This window comes from Buteo buteo, chromosome 11 (assembly GCF_964188355.1).
Source record: "Buteo buteo chromosome 11, bButBut1.hap1.1, whole genome shotgun sequence".
Classification (NCBI taxonomy): domain Eukaryota; kingdom Metazoa; phylum Chordata; class Aves; order Accipitriformes; family Accipitridae; genus Buteo; species Buteo buteo.
In genome coordinates, this window is record NC_134181.1 from 24001583 (window position 1) to 24022479 (window position 20897).

Below are 20897 nucleotides of genomic sequence, written 5' to 3' on the forward strand. Positions count from 1 at the left end.
AAGCTCAGGGATTCCTTGCCCCTCCAGATGGGGATGCGTTCCTGGGAGCATAAAGTCATAATGCCGACTGAGATGGGTCTGGAGGACTAAATAGAAGATTTCATGCAAGCCCCCTCTTCAGTATTGCTTGTAAGGGGATCCTAAATGTCCTCTTTGGATGGAATTCAGAATATTTCAGGGGCAGAAAGCAAAGTCTTTCTGATTCTGCTGAAGATGGGAAATGTGTTACAATTAGCAGCAGATAAACTGCTTTTTAAGTTAGGTGTATGTTTGCACACATTGTTCATGCATAGCCATCTAACAAAATCCACCAAAAAGGGTACCCTTACTAGGAAGGAGATTCTGCAACATAAACACAATGGGTCATACCCAGGTTAATTTTAGTATTTGTGTCCTACAGGAGATGGCAATAATTCACTTCACTGCTAGCACAGATGTTATAAACATTCCTCATTCTTCCTCACCCTCTTATGCATGGCTGGTTCTTTGATTCTTCTGCAGATATCCCCAAACGAGAACTTCTTTTCTTCTTCCAGGGAGAACAGGAATCCTCACACTTCTTCATCTCACGAGCAGAGCACATGAGGGCAACCTTCTCCCTGGAGAGATTAAGTGGAGAGCTGAAGGTTTGGGAAGAAGTACGGAACTGAAGGAATTTTTGGAAAAGACAAAAAGGAGCTGCAGGAACTTCTGAAAAAGAAACCAAGGGAGACCAAAAATGCAGCCAAGAGAGATCAGGACATGCCACCAGAAGGGACTGTTTTCAGGTGTTCTTATTAATGAGGAATTAATATGGGTGATCTGAGGCTGCATGAAGTGCATGGTCACATGGCATCTCACTAGCACAGCCCTTTCCCCCACACCAGGTTTTCCTTTTCCATGATGGGGATTCACAGTGGGTAACTTGAGCTATGCACTCTCATGAGCTTTAGGTAAGAAAGCTTTGGGTCCTTCTCAGACAGGTGAGATGATCAACAAAGCTCATCCTACATAAGCAACTACTAACTCTGCACGCCTGATTTTAGGGGGTCACAAGACTCACCTGTTCACCTGCCCAGACATGGAATGCCCTGGGGTACCTGAATCAGGAGGTTCAGCATGAGGGCTGTGACACAGAAGGTGTAAGGAGAAGGAGACACGGAAGCAGGAGGAGACCATGTCTGGTAATACCAAGGACCCTGCTCCCAAGCTTTTATATATTCCTATTCAGGGGAGAGGAAACCCAAACCTTCCTAGTGGTACAGCAGTGTAGCGTTCGCTACATATCAAGGTGTCACGATTAGATCACTGGTCGGCCCGGACCAGGGAAAGAGACAGATAACACACAGAGTGTGAGCGCCAACTTCCACCTTTTATTGCGCAGTTAATTCCTTTTATACTAACAAGGGTAGGCGGGATTACAGATACGTCATAAGGCTGCGACTAACCCTCCGTCTTTCCGTGACATCGCGAGATCTTCCAAACGCCGAACCCTACACAGCAGCTAAACTAGAATCACAGTCATATTGCTGCCTCTGTCCTAAAAAGAAAATGCACATATTTCATTCTTCATTTGTTGAAGGGTACAAGTGATCTCTGCAGAATCTGTCCTTTCTCCCCCCATTCCCACCAAATTTTACCTTGTGTGTGTGCACCCATGCTCACTGTCCACATACTTTCTCAGAACAATCTCCTTCTGGCCTTTCAGGACCCCCCATGGATGTCATGGACATGACACCTGTATCATGATGAACAGAGGTGTAGAACTTCTAGCACCACCAGGGTCTGGTCTTCCAAACAGGCTGAACTCCAGCATTTGCACAGACACCACAAGAAGAAAAGGAAACAACAAGCCAAGCTCACCAGCTATGGTGATAGAGATGGACTGGTTATCTACAAGAGGCTAGAAATCCTGTCAACTGTAGCGTATCCTGTGTTGGCAAACATGCAGTGCAGCATGTTTGTACTCTGAAAGGTTCAGGAGTGTTGGGTTACCCAAATAAGAACATATTTCTCTGCTCCTGCTGAACTGAAATCATGACATGTCCTGGTCCTGGGATGAGGCTTGAGCATTGAAGGTAATCTTCTCTCCAGGGAAATATACAAGAGGCTGGGAGTGCAGAGACATGGATGGAGACCTGGGTCCCTGTGGAGATATGTGTGAGCACAGGCAGTCACTGACAAACATGACAACTGAAGGCAGGAGCTGATGAGGAGACACCAAGGAAGAAAGATGTGTCAACTTGGCCAAATTATTTTTTTGCACTGCACCTCAAAACCCAAAGAAAGCCACTCCTCAATAGACAAAGGCCAAGAGAACAGCTGGTGGCCACTGAAAGTCATGCAGCTGGGAAGAAGTGGAATTGTGGGGTCACATGGCCCAGTAACGGGGTCAAGCTTCCCACTATCTTGGGATTTGAAGGAGGCAACCAGGCAGATGCTGCTACCTAGGTCAGCCCTGGTTTAGGTTTCATCCCTTGACATATTCCAGATGTGGGAGAGATTCACCTAACCATAGGCCAGGAAGGGAAGAAAGTGTTCCTAAGACATTATTTTTCTCATCCTAATGGGGATATCTGAAAGGGATTCTATGAACTATCCTTCAGAAGGACCTTGCTCCACCACCCCCACCAACGGCAAATGGTACCCAGATGATTGAGGTGGCAACTGAGGAAAGAAGTCCCCTTCCAGTGGGCTCTCTAGTGCTCTCTGCTTCTCTAGTGCAGAGCAACACTAGAAGCTCAGAGGAAACAGCTCAGCAGTTCCTACGATGACCCAGAGCTGAATGGACCTGGCTGATCCAAGGACACCTTCTATGTTTATTCACAAGCTTCACTGGTCCAAGCAGCATGCCTGGCTCTCCAGAGCTGACTATATATCAGACATCTCCAGCAAGCCATACAGGAACTTCTCTCTGAAGAGTACATGAAGCGTCCAGGTGGAGGACCCTTCCTCCAACCTTCAGCACTTCTCCACCATAACTAACACCTGCAGAAGCTTGGAAAAGCTATCCAGCAGCCCCCACTGAACCCAGTTCACCTACCAATCACAGCTGCGCTCACCTGCAGCTCCCCTTTCCTTTCTCACTACTGATAGCAATGAGATCACATAGGAAGTTACATACTAATAACTTAGAACATCCGTGAAAGAAAAAGAGTCAATTTGCTACTTAGGAAGATGAATCCCCAAGGGCATGTGGAGAGGGTTGCCAGCAAACATGCATCTTCTAAGCAAAAACATGGAAAAATAAGAGCATTTGCAAAGAATTTCTGTAAGGTGAAAATTCAGAAAATAGACCTACATTTTTTTGCCACATATTTGAAAAAAAATGACCACATTTATCACAGGAAATATCAACAGAAGACTCTAAACTACTGCCTAACCACCTGATTTCTACTGCAAAGTACAGTACTTTTCTTAAGAAGGTATCAAAGATTGGACCCATGAGCAGTATTGGGGGAACAAGTGGGGTTAAAACACCTAACTATTCAGGAGATACCAAAAGGAATGAGGAAAGGGGAATATGATGAGAGGTGCCTTAGAAGGGAAGCACATGACTGTTATGTGCTGTAGAGAGGGTGTCATGAAAAGTCATTATCTTCCCATCTGAACCCTCAGGGGTGTTATAAATGTAACTGATTGGGACCTATAAAGGAACATGCATTAAAAAAAAAGAGACACCCGCCTGGAGATCATCTCTGCCGGGACTCGAACCCGGAACCTCTGGATTAGAAGTCCAGCGCGCTCGTCCATTGCGCCACAGAGACCTCACCATGAGTACAGTATCAGCACCAGAACTGAAAAATCCCGCACCTCCTGCATCACTGGAGGGGTCTCAACACCCCACTCTCACAGCATGGCGCTGAGGCAGTGTGAAAACCCTATGCCCAGATCAATCTCCCTTGCAAATCAACATCTCTAGGCATCCCCTTCTTCCACAGGGACGGGCAATAATTCTGGGTGTGATCTATATCTTTCTCAGCAGCAGGGATGCAGCAAAAACCTGGATGCAGGCTTGTATCTGCGTCTCTGGCAACCTTTCCGCAGCATCTCTAGCTCGGCTGAGGGCAGAGCTAAATCCTGGAGTAGAGTTAATTGCTGCATCTCCCTCAGCATCATCACAGCATCCTCGTTGCAGAAGCCATGAGAGATAAAGATGAAAGAGGATTTAGCTTACAACACTGAACACTGACAATGAAGAAGAAAGCCCTGTTTGTCATGATGAAAAATGCAGAAACCTGTGGTTTGAGCAGAGAAAGAAAAGAAAAAGCAGCTATCATGTTTTTATTTTAAGCAAGCTGCCAATCAAGGGTTTAATGTTTCTCCATGTGCATCTTCCATCGGAAAAAAATTAAGATGACATCAAAACAACAGGAAATATCCTGCTGTTCAACAATTGATCAAACTCTGTGACATGATTCCTTGCTGTGAACAAAAACATTTTGCATTTCTAAACTGCATGAATTTTAGAGTATTGTTTACTCCCAAACATCCTCTTAATTAGGGACAAATGTGAAAGGCGAGATGCTAACTGCAGTATGACTTGCTTAGAAGAATGAATGCTACCTGAGACTATGAGCTTTTACCTCAGGGTTGACGTGACCTGAAGACCCAACCTAAGCCAGCTCTTGCCAGCTGAGAATACCCCTTACCAAAGATAAAACAATAGAAGATTTACCCTTCAATAGAACCAGGCGTATAACCACGGTGAGAACCGCAACCGACCAGAATTTAGGATAAACACTACCACCACCTGTACAGGACATTGGTTTAGACCAATGAAGATCATCACACCACTGACCATACGCGTGTCCCACCTGCACAGGACAAGCACATAGTTATCCCGCATGGGATAAGTACATACCAATTATGCGAGCAACAGTAACCAATTAGCCCACCCCTTAACATGAAAAATTTCATTGACCTATACGACTGTATTGTCACATATATAATCCCTGCTCTTCTCTGCATCTGTGTCCTCCACACATTAGGCTGGGGCACAACTATGCACATAGCTAATATATAAAAGAATAAATTCCCTTGGTAATTCTATGCTAAGCATCCTTGCCTCCCTCCTCAGCTGGCGAAGAACTGACTTTTATGCAAATTGGGCTGTGAAGTCACATGGTGCTAACGAGAAGAGGCACAGCACTAACAATCTCAGCACATGTAATGCAAAACCAAAGAATTTGGTTTTCCTTTTACTGATGCTCTGGGGCTTTGGAAAGATTTATGGTTGTTTTGACAAGCAAAATTCAGCTAGAATTGGTGGGAAAGAAGGCAGGGGTTTAACTTCTATCAGACAAAACTGCTGCAAGAGATACCCAGTAAATCGATAATCCTTGAAATAAATTAATCTGTGAACCAACTGTAATGCCAGTGTAGCACTGTAATCCCACCAATGCCTTGAGAAAACTCAAAAAACCCACCTATCTACAGGGTGAACAAAGGCTGTGCTTAAAAAATGTCATATAATAAATCTTATACAAAGTTATAAAGCACCAATATAGAACAGAAAGGAAGGAAAAAATCTCACACAGCCTGTGGCTGCACTATGTGTGTTCCTCATGGGAGGAGACAACACTAATTCTTTTAATATGATTTTGGGAGGCTGTACGTCAAAAGCAGTGCCTATTTTGAAGTCATTAAGAGTTTTATCAGAAAGTGGAAAATCTGGAGATGAAGTACTAAATTGCACAAACCTCAGAAGAATGACTGTGGCTTTGTGAGCAGCTGCATCCCAGGAGTTGGGGGGCAGATAGGTTTCAAAAGAACTCCCATTCCTCCTGACTGCAGCTGGTCTGGGGCTTGTGGCAGCTCTGTAACCTGCCTTTTGCTTCTGCCTGCCTATGCTCTCATACATCTTCGGGTAACACATAGCTCAGCAGCATGCATGCCCAAATTTTTACCAGCCAACTAGCATTCAGCATCTGGAGGAAAGCCTGCTCCAATCAGCCGTAATTGTACCAGAAACAGGTAAGGTCCAGGAGTTTTAGCAGATACTGGTGAAAATGACACATTTCCAACAGAGAAAGCATGGGAAGAACCTCCCACTGCAGGGAAATGGATATGCCACAGGCTGCAGCCCCCAAGAGCACCCCCTGATCAGCAGCACTGCTAGGAGTGCCACCAGAGTACCCCACTCACCTTCTCCCCATCCCAGCACATGCCCGTGCTGGCACAAGGACATGGCCATGAGCCACATGGTACCAAATGCTCCCCACTGAATGCTACAAAACAATGTGTAACTTTCAAACCCTTGGTACCTTCAGTAATTTGGCCAATCTTCCCCAAGGTATTGACTGTGCCTGTTATCTCCATATGTGACATACTTGGAAAGCAGAGACTGGAGTGAGCAGCATAGATGCAGGTAGGTTATTTTTGGTGCTGGGGGATGCCAATACACCCATTTCTGTGGGAAGAGATGACAAATTCAGTAAGCTGGGCAGCATGTTTTGAGATGAGCAATATCCCTCTTTAGATACAGACAGGGAAATGCTTATAATGTGTCCCCAGCACACAGAGATGTGATGGGAGTGAAAAAGCTGCAAGGGGTCCAAGCAAGGTACAAATTGGCCCCCAGCTCATCCCTGATTGCCTTCCAGTATCAAATCATTTGCTGCAGATGGGAAGAACATGAGCAAGGACGCAGTGGACCAGGGTGAACCAAGGTAATTTACTACCTTATAAACAGCTGGGAAAGGCCTTTTGCAAGACAAAGACTTAAGCAGTAAGATGGCTGCTGAAGCGTGTCTCACTTGAGCAGCAAGATACCACCTCCTGTCAAGTTGCTCTAGGGCAGCATCGTCTGTGCTGAGAGACTCAAAAATCTCATTGCGCACCTAAATAAACAGCAATAGAAAATCTGTATCGGAGCTGCGACTGTTTTGTGGTACCGTGGCTAAAGGTTTTATTCACAACTACCCTGTTACCTAATAAAACCTTCTCCAAGAGTCACCAAAGAGCCAGTCCCACCAAGCTAAGGATAAAGCTTTAGAAGCTGTGTGCTTGCAGGCCACAAAGCCCATTAACCTGTGTATCCACAGTGGGGAAGGATTTTCCCCAAATCCTTACAATTTGCAAGGTATATTCTTGTCTTTTTCCTAAACTTGTAATCTCTTCTTTATTACTTTTTTTCTTTTTTTACCAGCCACGTCAGAAGCACCCAAAATGCAGTCAGGTACCTTGCACTTGATTTGACCACCACCTCACATGTGTCTTCAAACTCTCCAGTGTCTTTGTCTGCAGGACTGTGACTGGGCTCATCTAAAAGATGTCCATCGGTAACTCCTGCATTTTGCTCCCCTGATAATTAACATGTTATCGTGAGACACAGAGCCAGTTTCAGAAGCTTTTGCCTTCAGTGCCATGGGCTGGCATTGGTGGCTGTACTGAAGCTTGCTGGGCAAGGGCACAACTCAGCAAGTGGCTGATTTTCTACAAGCTTACAGTTAAATTAAAGCAGATGCTCTTTTAAAATCAGCTCAGCTGCCATCTTAGTATCTAAGATATATACAACTGTTTGATTTGCATTTTGCTGGAGTTAATCCCCACAGGATTTATTTTCGCATCGCAGATAAGATAGATGAAGCAAGAGGGCATGACTAGCTCCTGTTGGGAGACTGAAGCAATAACCACCAGGGTAAAAAGAGGAGAGAGAGGAGCTGACATTTCTGGGGAGCTGGCTGGATCCCATCCACAAGGCAGAAAATTAAAACTGACACTGGGCCCAAGCAAAGACATCTCTGAACTATACTTGTAATTGCTGTTGTGAAAATCATTGCAGGACTGAGAGACTGATGCCACACAGAGAAAGCAGAGCATAAGCACAGACTAAAAAATGCCAACGCAGCGATAGAAAAGGAAGATCCCAGTAGAAACCGCAAATCTAACATCCTTTGCCTACAGAGCAACGATTTAAAAGTTGTGGACCAGAGGGTCCCCCTTTAGCCTGTTTTTTGGATGGAGCTGAGCGAGTTGGCTGAGACCAGATGCTGGAAATTAGAAGCATTACCTGGGTCTCCCTTGTCATGTCACCACCCACGGCAGTATAAACCCAACGAGGATCTCAAACATTCAGCAGCAAGCAGCCAGGGGATGCTTGGAACAACGGGGGTGTCCAGCATGGGCAGATTTACCCAAGAGGTTGAGAACATGTCCTCAGCTGGGGTCCTCAAAATGGCTCCAGGAGGGAGGGACACACCAAACCAGGTATCCAAGACAGACCATGTTCCCAGTTCAGGGCAGTACAGAGAAAACACTGTCCTCTATCTGGCATACCCAGAAGGGCTGAGCTCCAGCCTGGCAGCACCTCGGGTGGCCAAGGTCAGCCTTCCTGCCATCTTAACAGAGGCTGGAGACTTAAGCCCCCTTGATCATCCACACCACCAGCTCTTCAGGACAACTAATGACAATGAGATCTGGTTGGCACCCCATCCCTACTGGCTTCACATAACTGTGCAACACCTAATTTTGGCTCTCACTTGGGCACTGGGAATGAAGCCAACACTGTACTCAGAAGCGAAGCCACCTGCAAAGCAGCAAACAGCCTGTGCAGAGCTCAACAGCCATTGGAGATGCTACCCCACATCATCAGATGGAGATCAAGTCAGGAACTGGGTAAAAAAAACACCTTTCCTCCCAACTCTGCAGTTAGTGGTATCACAGCCCTACAAAAAGAGGAGATGGGACCTTCCAGACCCAAGGCCTAGAAACCTCTACCACAAAAAACAAGGATAAAATCCTCCCACTCACTATCCTACAAGGATTTTCCAAAACTTAATATTATGCTATTGGTGGCAATATCAAGAACATGGGCACATGCTTAAGCAGGGAGGATGCTGTAACCCTAGTGTTCCTCAGCCTGCAAAACAGACGCATCACAGGGGATCCAAACTAGCAGAGACTGTGACAACGCACCTTTAGAAACACAAGAGTCTGCTAGAAAGCAGGTTAGGTGCGCTCCCACCATTACCCATCAAGAAGTGCCACCTTCCATGCACACACATACAATTATAGACACATAACCAAATTTCATATGCAAATTTCATCAGCAAGATGGTGTTTCTAAGAAATCTCTGCCACAGAGTCTACAGCAACAATACTTTGATTGGAAGCATCCAGAAGGCAAAACCAGTCCCTTTCTTTATACTTCACAGAAAACTGGTATTAGTGATCTGCGCATGCTGCTACCATCATGACACCCAAAAAGCTTTTAAGTGTGATGGAGCCTGATGTCTCCAGCAGGACAGAGCCATTTGTGTTGCATATATTCAGGGCAGATTTTAGGGTCAAGGGACTGGAAGGTCTCCTTTCTTCCAAGGAGTGCCGATCCGCCAACTCTAACAAAGCATCAAGTTATTTTCACTACAAAAAAAAAAAAGTATTTTATCCCTAAAATGACTTATTTAGCTGCAAATTGCCATCCATCCCCTAGTGCTATGCCTCATGTATTGTGCCTCAGTTTACCATGGATACCTGGCTGTGTCAGCACAGCATGGGCACAACCTGCCCGATTTCTCCACAGGCAACTGATGGCTCCCAGAGCAGGGCATGGCAGTGACACCCACCCCGCATCTCCCAGCACCAGAGCAGGCAGTGCTGTGTCAGCTGCTCGCCCAAGCTCTGCCAAGTCCCTTCCACCCCCAGGCTCTTTCTAATCTCAATGTTTCAGGCTTTGTCTCTTTTCTAAAAAAAACCAAACAAGCAAACAAACAAACAAAAAAACCCAAACCACAATCACTCACAGGATTTGTCTGGCAACCCAAATCCCGTCTATCACTTACGCTTGTCACTCAGCCTGACATATTCACCTCTGTGCCACCTCTGCTGCTCCCAGGTCTTGCTTTCAGCTCTCTTTTCCTTCCAGCAACTTGGTATTGCTGCCCACGTCCCCTCCACACCCGCCCAGGACACTCTTTCGGCCAGCTCAGGTGTCTCCCGAACCGGGCCCAGCCACGCTTCTCCTGCCGGATCAGTGCAGGCCTCGCTGGCTCCAGAAGGCAACGGCCTCCCCGCTGGCCGGGCAGCCTGTGGCCGGGCGAGGGGCCTCTCCGGGCGCTTTTCCTGCGCCTCAGGCCCCGCACACAGCCCCGCACCCGTGCCTCCGGCCCCCGTCCTCTCCCAGCTCCCTTCAACTTTCCCCGGCTCCGTCGCCCCGCTCCTCTGCTGGGTTCGCCTGTGCCTCTTCTCCTTGGATTCCTCCCTCTTTTCCGGCGCTACCCCCCCGCCCCCCTTTTCTTTGTCCCCTCTCGGACTGCCCTTTCCGCCCAGGGCGGCCCGGCGGCCGGAGTTTCCATGGGAATGGAGGCGGCGGCTGGGGCCCTCGGCGGCGGGGGAGAGCACAAAGGCAAGGGGAGGACGGAGGAGAAGGGCCGGGGACGCAGGGTCGCGCTCCGGCAGGCCCGGGGGAGAACGCAGCCCCTTCGCGGGGCGGCCGGCCGGGCTCTTGGGACGCAGGGAGCCCCTCGAAGGCTGTTTTCTCACTGGGACCTGCGTGTGAAGGTTTGGGGGTTTGGTTTTTTTTTTCCACTGGAAGAGAGAAGCAACAAAGACAAACCGAGTCATAGTCAACGTGGAACGTCCCGCTCCCCGGCGTGGCTGCGAGGGCTGTGCCTGCAGCCAGAAGCACAGAGGAGAGGAGCCCCTCGCTGCCGCGATGAAAGCGGCGGAGCTGGTCGACAGCTTTCCGTCAAAACGATGACTGCCTCTGCCCGGCGTGGTCTGCCACGCAGGGGCACGACGGACAGGTGGAATAAAGGCCGGGGCGTGACAAAAAGCAAAATGCATAAGCAACACCCTCTGGTATGGCCGTGAGCTGGGGTTTTGCTTTAATTTATGGTTCTTGCATTATTCTCTTTCTTCTTGAGGAATAAAAGAATGCAAGTTGAGAGGTATCTAACACAAAGGGAAGGTAAAAGGGGGGTCTCTAGGGAGGCAGACAGCAGGACGAAACTGCCTCTGCAGATCCAATTTGTGCCTGTCACCTGGCATTGCTGAGCTCTACCTCAGTGGAAAGGACTGAGTGGCCGTGTCTCATCTTCACAGCCCTTATCCCTCTGAGAGGTCCAGCTCTCTCAGATCTGTCTGCAGACAGTTCCTCTACCTCTACAGCTGGGACTCTGGGAGTCTTGCCTTTTCCTCCTCCTGCTCCTCCCAGAAAAGTTCCTTTACTTTAGGGGCCTACATGGAAATCAGATGTACATACACATCACTGTCCAGGTAGAACAAGATAGTTACAGGAAAGGCTTCTATTTCCAATAGAAATGAGAAAGAGAAAATTTTTAAATTAACCAGAAAGGAGCAGCTATTTCTGCTCTGCATGATGCACTTACACCAGAGGATGGCGAAGATGAAGAAATTATTTTTTCCCCCACCTGGAGCAAGCAAAGAGGGTGTCAAAGATGTTCCTGAGGTCAAAGAGCTTTTTGTCAGCACATCCAGATCAATCACATCCAAGAGATAATAAATAACTGGCCAACAGAACATCAAGAGGATTCAAGTTTCACTAATTCATGGGACATTGAAAAGCAAAGAGGAAAGCTTAAGTGAAGCCAATACTTCTGGAGGCTTAATAGGATTCTCAGTCACAAGCTTGTCCATATCACACCTCTCACATGCAAATTAACTATATTATCTCCAACTAACTGAGGATAATTTTTATCAGGTTGTGAATTTGTTTAGAAAGGTGATTAACTCCAGATTTCCCCCTCTCTCTCTCTTACAGCCTGCTCATGTCAGCTGCATTTCTTCCTTGCCTGTAACAGCCATTCTCTGCCCCATTCCTTTAGCTCTCCACTGGCATGCACATGTTCCTTGGAGGGAGGCACTGATATGGGAGGGGAATCTGAATTGCACCCTGCAAGGCTGCATGTCTGTAACAAGTAAGGCTTTTAATCTGGAAATGCACATTTATATCAAGATGCTATAATCCATTAAAATTGGGTAAAAAATGAAGCAAATAGTAATTATAAATAGAAGATTGTTGATTTAACAATTCTGTCAACACTTCATAATGGTCGATTTTAATTTTCTAGGATTTAACTTTTCTATCAGTTATTCAAATGTAATGACTAACTGCTTATAAGGTTTGCAGAGGGCATGAAGGCTGGAGGGTGGGGGGTAGTGGAGAGGATGGACCCCTAGGTGGGTCACTCTATGTATTGGGAAACTCAAAACCATTTGTTTCAATATGGGCAAATACAAGGATTGGTGCGCAGGGTCAGAGCAAGGCACCCTCAGCCCAGTGTCTCACTGCCACCAAGAGCTGTTGAAAAAAGGTTATAAATCCCAGGAAGTATAGAGTGCCATTTCTCAACTCCTTTTTAGGGACCTTCTGACTCAGAAGGTGCATTTTAGCTTTTTTTTTTTTAGGGTTTTTCTTCCTTCAGTGTTTCCAGTCACTCAGGGGAACTTTTAGCACTCAATGTGGCAAGGACTTCCACAGTGCTGCCCAGCTGTCCTAATGCCTTGTCTTCTCCCTCCCATTCCCACCGCCTCCCATCCTAGAGTCTCACCTCACTTCCCTGGGGCTCAGTCTTCCAATGGCTCATGTTACCTGCTACAGCCAGGTAGCTTAGCTCCATTCTACCATGAGAGGGCTCACAGGCAGCTCCTACCAGCACTTTCACAGGAGTATGGAAAGAAAGCGTCTATGGGATGGAAGAAGCTCTTTATCAACTGAGTCAACCCACCTGCAGCTGCAGCAGTGCCTCCCCACATCAGACTCAGCACCCTCCCAGTCCACAGTAGTTAAAAGCCAGGCAAGAAGCATCTGCTTTGGGTGGGGTTGGGCTAGATGATCTCCAGACCAATACAGGCTACTCAGTGATGCTACGGAAGGTTAGACCTCAGGCTGGGAGTTGCATTTCAAGGGGGAGGGGAGGACCAAAACCCAGGGCAAAGCCATGTGGCTCATCCCATCCTGTTCCTGGGCAAGGTGCCTACCTGCTGTTTCCCTGAGGAGCATCCACAGCTAAGCATCTTCCCAAGCCTGGTGGCTCGCTTTGAGTGTGGCTTTGAGTTGTGGGATGCCCTGACCATAAAGAGCTTCATGGTGAGTCTTGGTCACATTTATTCCCTCTCTAACATCCCCTTATGCTGTGCTTTAGTTGTTCTGTTTTCATATATGCCCACTTGGTGCCAGTGTTACTCCATGTTTCTCCTCCGTAGCAAAGCAGCAGGTGTGAGAGCCTGTAGTAGAGCAGGAAAAAAATGTCCAGGGCAAGCCAAACAGAAGGAAGTTTGGGTGAATAAAATAGGGTTGTCACAAGACCATGAAGACAGTTACTGCAAAGTTTTCCTACAGCAAGACTGTTTCTTCATGCAATGGAGAGGTAGAGAGGTGCTGGTCCTCCAGCTAACCTACCTGGCCATGGGAGCTCAAGCACTAAGGCAACGTCAGATCTAACTACTCCATCATGTGTTTAGGTTATCCTCAGCGTGCTTGAACACCCTGGGGACAGGCAGATGGGGGCTGAGCAAGACACTGGCACTCTCTGAGGCAGCTCAGGCAGGGACTCAGTGCCCCTGGCTCAGCTGAAACGGGACTCCTGGACCCATGGGCAGATGGTGTGAGGTGAGGCTCGTTAGGGTCATTAAGGCCTATTAGCGCCTTCAGGGCCACCGCTATTGTGGTGGGATAAAAAGCAAGCTCAACTAGCAGCTCCTGGCCCAGTCATCTAAGCTAAGAATGACATGAGTACCCACAAAGTAGTGTTCTACCAAATTCCACATTCACATCTGCAGACCAAGGACCTCACTGGGCTGTTTCTTCAACCAAAATGAAGGGATTGTCCCCAAACCTTGGTGGAGAGGTCCCCTCTGATCTGTTCAAAATTGCATGTGTTAAAGAAAGAGGACTGAGCAAGGCACTGAGCTCAGGAGCTGGTACTTTGGAGGAGATGTCCTGGTAGATTCAGGACCAAAAGAATGAGGCTCACCTCCTTAGCCAAGGGCAAACTGGATCAGGCAGCTGAAGGAGTCCAGAAATAGCTTCAGCATAGATAAAGGTGCTTCCTGCCTGCATAGTCCTATGCTGCAGTGAGGTAGGGATTTTCCAGACAGACAGCATCTCTGAAACCCTTTTGGGGGCAGTTTATGGAAGATCTTCAGGTGCACAGGGAGTACGTGCAAACTGGCCCAGAGGCAGTCCTGCAGGGGCAAGTACACCCACAAGAAGCACTCATTTCCCAAGGCCTTGGAGGATGTGCACCCATCTGATCCTTTGCTTATCACTGTCCCTTGTATTCCCCAAGTCCAGTGTGAGCATCCGAGGGGAATGTGAGCATGAGTTAGGATTTGCTGTATCCTGTAGCCTGAGAGAGGTGAGGCTCCATGTCCCAGGTTGTGCCAGGGGTGAGACTGAGTGTGTACTGTCAACGGGCACGTACACAAACACACACACAAGCAGCCAGCCACAGTAATCAACACAGGCAGAAAAAGCACTACTCCACAAACACGAACAGCACCAATGGCCTTGTGCTGTTCCAGCTGATCAGGATGAAAGCCCCTTAGTGGAAAATACATATAAACATGTAGATCCCTTCAGAACATGGTTTAGTGGGCATGGTTGATGGTTGGACTCGATGATCTTGAAGGTCTTTTCCAACCTAAATGATTCTATGATTCAATAACTTACGGTGTAAATAAGGCCTAAAAGAAGCTTGCGCATATAGTATGTCAACATAGTTGCCTTTATCAGACAAACTAGCACCATCTCATAACAGCAAGTGAAGTTGAACTTGCAATCATATCACTGTTATAAATATATGCTTAATATTAGCAGATGCTTTTTAGCATCTTGCCTAGTTAATGTTACAATTAAAAAATAGAAACACCATAATGGGATGAATAAACGAGCAATGTCTGTAGCAGCATGAAGTAACAGGGATGAAGCAGTTCACCTCTTTGTTGATAAGGTCTCAGGGGCAGTCCCAGGTCCAGGCTTGACTCCACAGCTGGAACTGGCATGGGCCAGTGCAGTCAGGCACCTACAAGCACAGACAGGAAGAAGTCTGAATCCTCACAGGACATTGTCCTGATCAGCAACTTTTAACAGGCTGGACCATTACTTGCCAGCCCCAGTTCTGTGGAAAGGGGAATGATCTCCCCATAAACCTCCCAAACTGCAGCCTGGAGTTCATATGATTCCTATTTTGCTGTGAATGTAAGATGACATTATCCTGCTTCCTCCTAAATACACAACTTCAACCAATCTAAGATTTTCTAGATCTTTAACAAAAGTTTTAGCATCTGCAACCAGTAAGATATGCAATGCCACTGCAAGGATTCCTTTTCTTTTTGATATGTATGTATCCATGTATAAAACTATTCATACTGCTAGCTCTGCTTGGTTGCATAGCTTTTCATTGATATTTGAGCTTCCTAAACAGCAACCCATACTTCATAGCTTATTAATAGCTACTGCCACCAAATTTTCCTTCTCCCTTTTTGAAGAATACATGAATTTTGCTTCACTTGCAAGCCTATCGTATGGTTTGTGACTGCAGTTCTCCTGGACCACACTCATAAAATGTTGTGACAATCTGCATCATCTCTGCACACCTTATAAATCTGTTTTTAATTGTTATAAGCTGTCTCTGTGAGTTATAAACATCCATGAAAGATCAGACAAGCAAGGTGTTGAACGCTCAGCAAGGAGTCAGCCACACATGCTGAGCGTGCAGTACATCCAACCCAACTAAGGGCTGCACCAATAAAAGACCTACAAGCTAGGTTAAGACAAAGCTAGTGCATTTATTAATGGTGATTTCTAAAGGTACTGCACCTGCTGACCTTGAATGTCTGTGCCAATGCAATATATGCTCCTTGTCCACAAACTCAAGGAGTTTGGGGAAAGACTGGGGCAAGGCGTGCTCTGGATGTGATAATCAAGCCCTGGTGACAGCTGAATTTATCACTGGGCAAGTTTCAGCGTTTTGATTCAGGAGAACATTCCCCCTTGTCATTGCTTGCTTTTTACTCCCAATGAAAAATCTCCGATGAGATTTCCAGCGACAGCTCTCTTTGCATTCCTGGCGCACACTCAGCTAGCCAAGCAAGTCTGTAAATAATTGAGTACCCATCATTCCCTTTGCAGTCCCCACCAGCACCAGCTTAATTTGCTCTCAACAGCAAATATTTAGTGAGGTAATCAATCCAGAAAATCTTAATTTGGATCAGAAAATTAAATGCTTTTCCCAGATCTTGTAACTGATTATCTCTGGCATCCATTCTGCCTTTCTTGGACAACCTTTCTCAGGGTAGGTGCCGTACCAGGAGATAATTATGGAGGATCATAGAAGCAGTTCAATTAGCTGCAGCTAATGCTTCTTATTAGCATTTTGCTGGAGCTTGTGGAGTTCTTCAGCTGAAACAGATAAACAAGCTCAAACATTCACATATGAAAGCTCAGACAAACACAGAAACAAAGGAACAGGGAGAATGTCAGGAAAACCACAGAACAGCACACGAGTAGCAGGGGCTGGCTGCAAACCTGAGCAGTATTATCACACAGCTCTCAGGGCGTGGATGCAATGCCTGGACTTTGGGAGCTTCAGCATCTGGACAGGAGCACATTTGGGTCATGGAGCACAGCTGGACCCTGCTGTCATAAGAGAGTGAGTCCTAACACCAGATCAGACATCCAACAGGACATAAGACGTACTCAGAGGACCTAGGGGAAACCCAGTGCCTACGGTGGTGCATCTGTGTTCAGACACGCAAACTGATCCCTTGCTGCTCTGTACAAGGTTTGTGCCTTTTTTGGAAACATGAGCTCAGATGAGGATGCTCCATTTTGGATACCCATCTCCCACCTGCTGTGTTGAGTCCTTGGCCATCACAGACTCCACATCAAACAATTCGTTTCATAAACTTGTCAGCCTTTACCTTCACATCAGCCACATCTCCTATGCCTTCTCTACCCACCAGAAGCTGCTTCACAGCATCCTACTTCTGACACTAGAAAAGTGAATTCAATTTTCAGTGCAAATGAACCCTGACTGCTTTGTAACTTGTCCACATTTGGGAGCGTAGTCCTCCAGCTTAAGCACCTTCCTCTGGTGTTTCCCACCTCAACTTCTTCTTAGGAAGCAATCAGACAGTGTTACAGCCTACAGTTTGTGAGGTCAAACACACCAAATACTTTTATTCTTTTTTTTTTCTAGGACTGGCTGTCATTCTTCCTGTGCATGAGGCCATGCAGCTCCTTCTTGTCTGTGCTAATTGCTGTGGTCATTTTATACTTAGACTCTCCTGGATCACATACTCGGCTCCCTTCCTTTCTTCATTTTCTTCCTCATCCAAATTCTCTTCCAGTCAGTTCCTTGTCTCCTTTCTTTCCTTCTTGAAGAGCCTTTTCTTACTCCCTTCAAGAAATAGTGTTTAAATGAACCTTATGAAATAAACCACCTGTTTTGTAACTTCAGAAGTGGAAAGTCAACAGTTATTAACCACCTACAAACATCTGAGGAGAAACCTTGTACTGCAGGGGACCAGTGTTCTCAGACAAGCACACTGGGCCTTTCTGTTCTCCTCAGAAGAGGGTCTCCTATGGCAATAACTAGTCTTTTTTTCTTAATGGAAGTAGTTTTCATGTGGGGCCTAGGCCAACATAACCTTGGCGACACCTCCAACCTCGACGGACCGTTGTCCTCATCATTGTTTGGTTCCACTTCGGGACCCTCATAGCTATTGTACAAGGGCACCTGGGCAGGTGGGGTGGTCACAGAGGAGATGTGCCTGCTGCACCACGCAGGAACTTGCTGCCGTTCGCCCCTATCCCTCAAGTGACTGCATTCTGCCGGGTGGAGAGAGGATAGGGAATTCTCCGTATCACGTGCCCTGTCTGCCCTGCAGGCCTGTCCCAGGGAAGGCAGGGTGCGCCTCCAGGAGTCAACCTCCTCCTCAGAGACCTCTCGACCTACTCACCTCCTCCCGGATCTCTGCCACTAAGCTGAGGGGTTCCTCTCCCTGGGTGAACCTCCCACTGGTGCGCTCGCTGCTGCCATCCGGTGCCGGGGTAGGAGCGGGGCACAGCCTGCAGCCCGACACCCGGGTAACAGCACGTTCCCTCCGGAGCTCTGCCTGCAAAGCTGCGTCAGTGGCGGACAGAGCCTTCTGCTGGGTAGAGGCCATCGCTCCCATCGCTCCCCGATCGAGCTAGCAGAGTTATGGGGAGGAGACGGGGACGGGACACAGACCGCCCCCGCCCCGTACATTGCACCGGAGCTGCTTGCGTGGGCGACCAAGCGCTCGCCCCGGTTGCCCCGCGTTTAAATCTCCCGCCGTTGCGCTTGGCACCGCCCGGGCCTCGTCAGCGGCTCTCGCGAGAGCTGCCGGCTCCCACCGGCTCCCTCTGCTCCACCGTGGGCCTTCCCAGTTCGGGACCCCCCGTTCGGGACCCCCCGCCCCGTACACCGCGCTGGAGCACCCAGCTGCAGATGGCGGCGGCACCGGACCCGCTCGCCTCGGCGGCCGAGCGAGGCACCTGGAATTGCTGATGCGGCAGCGGGAAGGGAGACCGTCCCTCGAAGAAAAATGCAGGCTGTCATGGCGGCACAGATCCCTCAGAGCAGGACGGCGGGTGACACGCTGCCTGACAGCCGTGGCGGTGCACAGAGAACAGCCGTGTCTCCCGCACGTGGGGAGACCTGCGTCTAGACACGTCCGTTTGCAAGGCGAGTCCCAGCCCGCAGGACGGAGCTGTGAGTTCTCCCCACCGTCAGGACAGCGCGTCACAAAGATGGCTGAGTCTCAAACCCGTTCCCCATCGAGGCCGTAGCGTGCTTGGCAGCTGTGTTCACACCGCTGACCGGCGGCATCAGCCCCTTGCAAAGGTGCACCTCCCTGCCAGCATCCAAATCCTTCCTGACTGTGCCCTCAGCTTCCATATTCGCCTTCCAGGCTGCTTTGGCTGCCTTGCTTTCTGTGTCCTCTTCTGACAGGTTGCTTACCACATTTCTAATAGCCTGGGGACAGCATCCAGCAAGGCTCTTCCAAGTTCATTGCTACATCCTTCTACAGTTTTGCCTTTCCAGCAATGGCATTTCAGGGCTGATGCTCTTCCACACTGACAGCACAGAGGAGGAGAGACAGCCCTTGCAAGCCCATGGCCATTATCGATGAGGGGAGCGTGGGATTGCGAGCGAGATGTTTGTTGTTTAAATAGCAGCACCCCGACTTCTTAGGGTGGGTTTATTCTGCAAACCAAAGCTTTCCAGCCTTACATGTCCCCAGTCTTTCTGTCTCCAAGAGTCAGTGAATTATCCAGCCTCTGAAATGAGGCAACTTCGTAGCTTTTTACTTCAAGTTCCTCTCAAAGCCCCGTTTTCTCCCTTTTTTCCCCTGTTTATCATTAGCAGAAAGACCTGATAGAGTATTGTACTGGAAATTGTAAATTTTGGAAAGTTTTAAAATTTACTGGAGATCAACAGTCTGTTCAGGGGGAGCAGCCGCACTGTTTGGGCTAGCCTTGACCAAACTCCAGAGGAAAACAGTCATTCCTCACTGCAGCAGGAAAGCAACCTCTGGGTTGAGATTGCAGCGTTTCTATCAACATCTGCTATGGATGGCTGATCACAAGGGCACCACCAATTTGCTCTCCTAAGTCACACCATTTTTGGTGTTGATTATAAGAATCAGGTGGTTTTGTGGCATCTTGAGGCCAGATATCAAAGTGCAGAAAGAGGAGCCTGCTGCTCAGTAGGGTGGGGTGTGTGCAGCTTGCCCAGTGCCTTTGTCATTCCCTGTGGCACATTCTTATTTTATTGACCCAATTCTCTCTGTGCCACATTAGTCATCATTTCCCCTACATGCAGAGCTGAGGTTTGTTGCCCTGAAGCAGCAGAGCTTGGCCGTTTCAGAGAGGAGGCAATGCTCCACCTTTGTGGTGTGGGTAGAGATCTCACAAGCCTCACAGTCAGCTCACAGTCCTCTTCAGTAGAAATATCAGGGCATCTTCTAGGAAGCAGGTTCCCAGTCTCCTCAGTCTTCATGGATAGCCTAGCATCACATCTTTCCTTGGTAGTGCATGACTGAGCACATTTGCCAAGCCTTTAATGATAGCATTAAGGCAAAGTAGTGTCCTTCTGCCACTTCATAAGACTTTGCTCAGTAAATGAGGGAGCAGCTGTGAGGGAAAGCACAAAGGCAGAATGAGATACTGAGTACCATCTGTGGCCTGCACAGTGAAAGCCTGCCCTATCCTAGGAGTTGGGAGCAAGAGGAGGCACCACAGGATCAAGAGCTGAGAAGAAACCCCAGTTCCTTCTGGTGCTGCGACTGATGCTGTACATCAGGGGCTTGTGCTAATGCTGCCGGGATGCTGCACCTTCCAGCCAGGCAAGTCCCTGAGCTCAGTGCCATGAAGTGTTTGCACTTTTTCTCCACTGCGGCAATGGCTTAAGAGGTTTTTGGCATACCCATGGTGTCCTGAGAGCTTGAGTGTGCCTAAGGTTTGGCAGTGGGAGAGGGTCGGGGAGGTCAGATGTGCCTGTTTTCACCCTGGCACTAGAAGCCCCTTGAGTTTAGCCCCTGGCTGCTCAGTCCAGCAGGTTCCTGTGTTTCCCCACTGTGCCTGTAGCTAAAGCAAATCTCAAATACACCAGTGGGGATTCACACGATACAAGGGTGAGCAGCAGATGAGGAAGAGAGATGGATGCAGGTGTCTATCACTAGCATCAGCCAGCTCTAAAATGGGTTCACACCAGGCTGTGCCTTGCAGTGCACAATCCTTGCCCAGAGCACATGCATACAACTCCTGCCTTATCAAAAATAATAACCAACATCAATTAACTCTTCTAATGCCTGTTTCCTGTACCCCCAACAATCATCAGCCAAGACAACATATAACAGCTTGATATCAGGCTCTCAACAGACCGCTGAGCTGAGCCAGAAATAGCCTTTTCTGCCACATT

The 20897-nt window shown here is 48.0% G+C and overlaps 1 non-coding gene across 1 annotated transcript; it reads right to left on the reverse strand.

Moving 5' to 3' along the window:
• Positions 1 to 3672: 3672 nt before the first annotated feature.
• Positions 3673 to 3746, reverse strand: TRNAR-UCU (transfer RNA arginine (anticodon UCU)). The gene has a single exon. It is a non-coding gene; the product is annotated as a tRNA-Arg (tRNA).
• Positions 3747 to 20897: the final 17151 nt, after the last annotated feature.